Source organism: Juglans microcarpa x Juglans regia, chromosome 3S (genome assembly GCF_004785595.1).
Source record: "Juglans microcarpa x Juglans regia isolate MS1-56 chromosome 3S, Jm3101_v1.0, whole genome shotgun sequence".
NCBI classification, from domain to species: Eukaryota; Viridiplantae; Streptophyta; class Magnoliopsida; order Fagales; family Juglandaceae; genus Juglans; species Juglans microcarpa x Juglans regia.
The window spans coordinates 27,700,270-27,707,387 of record NC_054599.1 but is presented as its reverse complement, the minus strand read 5'-3'; the positions used below and the strand labels follow the sequence as shown (position 1 = coordinate 27,707,387).

Genomic DNA, 7,118 nt, shown 5'->3' with positions numbered 1-7,118 from the left:
GTTTGCCTACTACTACTCTAGATTATGATTCTCCCTATTTTCGATTATTTGGCATATCTCTCGAGTATCAATCCTTTCATACCTTTGGGTGTATTTGTTTTGTTCATCTGCCACCTGTTGAGCGTCCCAAGCTTGCTGCACAATCTGTCACATGTGCCTTTATGGAATATAGTCCTACTCAGAAAGGATTCGTTTATTATGATGTTCATGCAAATAAATCCCGAATCTCATGAAATGTGATTTTCTTTGAAAATCAATATTTCTTTCAGTCTCAAGTTATTTATGATCCTCCTATTACTCTCCTTCCCTCTTTTAATGACGTGTTTTCTTCTATTATGCATTTTCAACCAAGTATGCTGTATCATCGATGTCTTCCCCCTTCTTCAATGCTCATTCCCGATACTGATCCATCATTTGATTCTTCGGTTCCTATACCTCAGCTTTTCATCCGGATTACACATCCACTAGATAGGTATGGTTTTCCTCACATCTCGCTTACTGCCACTATCGACACTATTTATGTTCCTCACTCTTATACCCAGGCATCCACCCAAGCATGTTGGCTGCAGGTCATGCAAGAGAAAATCCAAACTCTTCAAGACAATCACACTTGGGACCTTATAATTTGTCCCTCTGACATCAAACCTATTGGTTGTAAATGAGTGTACTCAGCCAAGTTTCGAGCTGCTGACTCACTGGACAGATATAAGGCCCGTCTCGTGGTTTTTGGGAACCAACAGGAGTATGGTATTGATTATGAAGAGACATTTGCGCATGTTGCTAAAATGACTACTGTGCAGACTATCTTGGCACTTGCTGCGTTGCAAGGGTGGTCTCTCCGGCAGATGGATGTGAAGAATGCTTTTCTACATGGGGATTTGAAGGAAGAAATCTATATGTCCCCACCTCCCAGCATGTTTGCTACACCCTCCTCAGAGGTTTGTCAGCTACGTCAATCCTTGTATGGACTGAAACAGGCTCTGCGTGCATGGTTTAACAAATTTTGCTCTAACCTGTTTGATTTTCATTTTACCCAAAATCAGTTTAATTCCTCTCTTTTTCTTCGCAAAACTTCTGCATGAATTGTATTGCTTCTCATATATGTCGATGACATTGTGATTACTGGCTCAGATACTGAGTTAATTAAGCAATTACAATAGCATCTCAAGGCCTCTTTTCACGTGAAAGATCTTGGTCCCCTGCAGTACTTTCTTGGCCTTGAGGTGCAGCTTACTTCAACTGGTACGTTGTTACACAACACAAATACACGCATGACGTTATTTCATTGGGTGGTCTCCAATCGGGTAACTCTGTTTTTACTCCATTGGAGGTAAATCGTAAGCTTCGTCAGGAAGAAAGAGAGCTTTTATTAGATCCATCCTTGTACCGGCAGCTTGTTAGGAGTTTGAACTACTTGACGATTACTCGTCCTGGCATTTCTCTTGCTGTGCAGCAAGTCAGTCAATTTATGCAGGCTCCCCGACATCTTCATTTAGCTGTTTTTCGCCGCATTCTCCGATGTCTGAATGGCACCTCTACACGTGGGTTGTTCTTTCATAAAGAATCTTCCTTACTATTGGTGGGGTATAATGATGCTAATTGAGCTGGATGTGCGGATACTCGTCCCTCTGTTACCTGCAAGTGTATGTTCTTAGGCAATGCACTCATTTCTTGGAAGAGTAAGAACAAGATAGAGTTTCCAAGTCCTCTACTGAGTCTGAGTATCGTGCTATGTCTTCTGCATGCTCTGAGATCACATTGCTTCGTGGGTTATTAGGTGAACTTGATTTTCCTCAGTTGCATTCCACTCCTCTTCATGCTGATAATACCAGTGCTATTCAAATCTTTTATGGGTTAGATTTGTTTAGTTGAACAAAGGAAAAATAAATAAACATTTTTCTATGCACTTGAAGATTGGGTTTGTTGCCATGTACATAAAAGAAAAAATAAAACAGATCTGTTTAGACCTGTTTAGCTGCAAAATGCTAGAGTCGTGGGTATCGAATCCAAGAAGTTTTAAGGCCATTGAGAGGTGGGTTGGCTTCAAAAATATGTTGAGTATGTTTCAGAAGTATGGCTTCTGTCTAGTGTAAAACATATATGGTTTTGAATAAAGATGACCATTGGATATGGTTGTTTGAAAGTTTCTAAACTAGTCTGTTTTTCAATGGGCTTCATAAGGTCTAACATGAGAATTCAAGATAATGGTAAACCTCCAAAATAGAGATATAAAAAATTTCTATTCAAGGTGGCTCTCATGACAACTTACTTTATTATATAATAATCGAACCTGATCTATTGTGGTGGATCTAAACTCTGTTTTAGGTTCTTGTTTATTAATTTTGCTAAGAGAAGTGGCTGTCTAGGGATATCTATTTAAATGAAAACTCTACAAAATATTTGTTAGTGTGGGTGTATTTGGAGAAAAAAAATGTTATGCTTGGATTCTAGGTAATAGTTGAACATACATGTTGTAGTTGGCCAAAGTTGCACCTTTATGCTTGTAATTTAATGAAACTGAGTACTGATCAAGTCTGGATCTCCTACCACTTCATGTGCTTCCCCTCAACTTTGATTATCTACATATTTCTTTGACTTTTGGTTTTAATATATAAAGTTTATTAACAATTTCTTAAGCATGGAGTAATATATATATATATATATATATATATATATATGTTTTAAAAGTCATAGTGGTAGCACAACAAGAAATAAATATATTTGTGGCTTTTGTCATTTTCATTCTATTTTGTGAGATTCTGGATCACATGATGAACATGACTTGGATTGATTTTTTCACTGATTTGGTAAATTAGGTAATGCCTAGATTTTACTATTAGTTCTTCAGTTAGGTTTTGTTGCTTTCAATAAAAGAATTTCCAATGATTTCTCATAATTAAGCTTTCATTTTGAGGGTATGATGTCATTAACTCGCAGTTTTTATCTTTGTATAGAAGCATCGAGCAAAGCTGATTTTGTTCTCATCTTAATCTTTAATTTAGTAAGTGGAATTTGTCTTAATCCTTGTATATATAATTTTTTTACTTATAAATATATATATATATATATATATATATATATATATATATAATCCTTGTTCAAAACTTTTTGTTTTTTGTAGGATCTCTTTCAGTCCAATTACTTGAAGTTTGCTATTTGGTGTGGAGATTAAATCATTGATGGACATGCTACTGATTTTATAATTCATATATTGTAATTTTGTATTTTGTAATGTAATGTATAAATAACGAATAATGTAATATGTAGTAGATTGCATTGTGATGCATGCATCGATGAATTTATGCATTTAGTATTTAGAACACATATTATGCTTTCCAATTTGACTTCTTAGAATTGTTTTTAATAAAATAAAGGCTTTTATATAAAAAATAATTATGGTTTGAAATTTTTTAAATAAATATAGGCTTTTGCATAAAAAGAATTGTGCTTTCAAACGGATTTTTCTTGAAATAACATTAATAAAATATAGGTTTTTACTTGAAAAAAAGTTATCCGGGTATGAACTTTTAGTATGAACCTTTAATAAAAAACATTAAATATGAACCTTTAGTGTTAAAAAAAAAAAACCGGGTATAACGCGAATTTCCAGGTTTCAAAAATTCAGATTCATCCGGGTTCCGGCCCGGGTCTGAACTAGACCAATCCGGTCCGGGTTTGAAAATCAGGTCCCAGTTCGGGTATACCTAGGTTCTCGAGTTGGAACCCGGATGAATACCCCTAAACAACGCATTGATATTGTTGCACAGAGATGGCTGCTAACTTAGTAATGACCGGTATACTAGAAAAGGTATGATATTCTATGTATTTACGCACATGCATGCATGCATGCCTTTTTTCTAATGAATCAATTATTTTATTTCTCAAGATGGGCAAGTGTGTTTATCCCGAGTGCTTTAGCTTGTTATGCTTTGACTCTCGTGAGTTTGTTTGCAGATGACGGGCAAGGATAAAGATTACAGATATATGGCAACATCTGATTTGCTAAATGAGTTAAACAAAGATAGTTTCATACCAGATTCTGATCTGGAGATATAATCATACAACAGCTTGACGATGCAGCTGGGGATGTTTTGGGATTGGCTGTGAAATGGTATTGTCTTATCACTGTAGGGGTGTACATTTAAGCCGCTTACCCGACCCGACCCGACCCGAAAATTCTGAATTACCCTACTCGAAACGAAACGGTGCAGAACGGAAGACTTCCGTTTGAATTCCAAATTGAGTTGGCTAAATCGGTTAATACCCAATAACCGAACGATGTTGTTTTACTTTTATCAAAAATGGGTTTTCTTCCAGACGCTAGCCCTCTCTCTCACGCTCTCTTCCAGACACTAGCCCTTTCTCTCGCACTCTGTCCTCTCACAGACTCCCCTCTCACAGACTCGCACTCAGCCTCTAGCACTCAGCCCTCACGCAGTCTCAACTCTCTCAGTTCTCACTCTCGATGTCTCAATCTCTCTCTCGGACAGAAGATATGGATGATTTGAACCGTTAGGGTTCTTGAGTTTGGGTTTTTCTTGGTTGTGTAACTTTTGGGTATTATGGGTTTCCGATTTTGGTTTTTGGTTTTGGGTTTCCGATTTTAGTTTTTGGTCTCCTTAGTTTTTTCGCAGCTGATGCGGGCTGTTCCTGATGTTGTCCTACTTTTTTTTCTTTGTAGTGATGATTGTCGATTCGAGTATGTTTAGAAATTTAAGCCCTACTTGTTGCTCCTTTGTTTTTTGTTATCAAATTAAAATGGAACTCTCGTTGAGGAAGTAAAGAAGAACCAAAACAGGGGATTCTTAAAGAAAAAAATCATTATTTGTGTTCACACCGTTTTGTCAATAGAAGATACTATCAAAAGTATGTGTAATTTCTCTTTTCTAAAAAAGGTATGTAACCCAAAAAAAGAGAGAAAATAAGCGTTATACATACATACATTCATTCATATCTCACTGGATAAAACATTGGTGAGATCTGGACTTAAAAATGTAAAAGAGCATGTTTCACCAGGGAGAACTAGGACCTACCCATGTGTTTCTGTAGATCAAGACCTCCACTCTTTGTCTGTGTGTTCTATACAAGTTACTTTTGCATGGATTGCTAGTTGAAGCTATATCTAATTTGTTCTTTATCTGCGGTCAAATAGTCAATTATATACAAAATTGGGGTGAGATTTAATTTAAATGGGTATAGATGATGATTCAATTAATGTAAAAATGAAGGTTGGACCATGTGGGACCTATAGAGGAGTGGAGTGGGTATAGGGACAGGGGACAAAGAAGCATGGCAAGACCGTCTCATGCGCCTCCTCTTTGGAACATCGAAGGGTCGAGTCCCCTCCCTCCCCTCCTACCACCGTCTCTATCGAGCATGCATTCCACGTGCCATGCTGCCCATGTGCCTTTTACATACTACGTACTACATTGCCATGTCATGATCTGTCTATAGTACTAATTGTCCTAAATCTGAAGAACGATATTCATAAGTACTCTGTTAACCATTGGAAATCTAATACATGAAGTCATCTCAGCAATGTCAAATTATTAGCAATAGATGAAAAGTCATTCATTTGATGTTTGAGTTGCAATTATCGTTCCAATTTTATTGGATGTCCCTAGGGGGACAAAAAGGGTTCCAAGTAATTAATAACTTGTCCCTACTCTGATACAATGAACTTCTTGCACCAATAAAAATCTTTTTAAATTTATGTTTGAGAGGTAGTATAATGTCTGGATTTGGAGAGGATGTGGCTCCCACGTATTGTTTATTTCTCTCCAAATCTGAACTCTGGTCACAAATTATAAGGAAGTTTGATCCTTGCCTTACAAAGAATTAGTCAATATTTTTAGTTTTCAACCTCTGGTTCTCAAGAAATTCTTCACGAAGGAGGTCAGTCTGCATGTGCAGTTGCATTGTATGTTCCTTATAACAGGTTGCAAAAGACTATCTCAAAACACCAACACCAGGACCAACCCCTCCCACTTTTCCAGAATCAACGTGTAGCCTAATATTTGATTTAAGAAACACACACACAGACAAGTACCCTCCATAAAAGGAGTGATTATGGTTGCTTCTTTTTCATGATTATAACTAAAAGGAACTTCCAAGAAAAATACTACCTTTTATATTACAAGCACATTTATTAATATACTAAACATATCACTAATGTAGAAAGCTTGACACTTCATGATCAGTTTATGATATCAAAAAAAAAAAAAAAAAAATCTGTATTTTATATGTTGTTATAATTATTATGATCACATAATAAACAGCATGATCAATGCAATTTCGTAAAGAATTTGCATTCATCTTATTCATATTCCAAAGTAATTTAAAGCGGAGAGGGCCTCCCATGAATGGTGTAGATATATAATTAATGCAATGTGACTATTGAGAGCTGTATCGTGCAAAGCAGCCAGCTTGATGATGCATGATCGAGCACCAAGCTGTCTTTGTGCAGGGACCTTATCTTTTTATACCGTAAACTGTAAAGGCTTGCTTCTTATATATATTTACACATGTAATATATATTGATATATATATTATTGATGCTTTATTTAAAATACAGATAATTTGATCAAATGATTATAACAATCATTTGATCAAGACCTAGTGTCTGAATCAATCCCTAGTGTAATTCGAGATCGAGTCATCTATACTTAGATGGGGCATAAAGAAGATATTTACAATCACAGTAGACAATGCATCCTCTAATACTACTGTCATTGATTATTTGAGGAAGATTACCAAAATTAGAGATTGTTTGGAACTAGACAATGACCTTATGCACATAAGATGTGGTGCACATATTTTGAATCTTATTGTCCATGATGACTTGAAAGAAATTGATAGATCAATTGTGAAGATTCGAAATGTGGTGAAATATGTGAAGTCTTCCCCTGCAAGACTTGAAAATTTCAAGTCATGCGCGGAGAGACAAAATATCTTGGGTGGTGCGCTTCTTTCTCTTGATGTTCCAACCAGGTGGAACTCAACATATCTGATGTTGAATGCGGCTCTAAATTATTATGCAGCTTTTGAGATGATGCAAGATGAAGACAATCAATTTGGTCCGCATTTACGTGAGATTGGAGAAGGACCACCAACTTTAG

General features: G+C 36.2%; 1 pseudogene; it reads left to right on the top strand.

The window, feature by feature from the left end:
• The first annotated feature begins 3,769 nt into the window (after nt 1-3,769).
• The window catches only part of LOC121258854, a 78,205-nt pseudogene continuing 74,856 nt past the window's right edge, over nt 3,770-7,118 (top strand).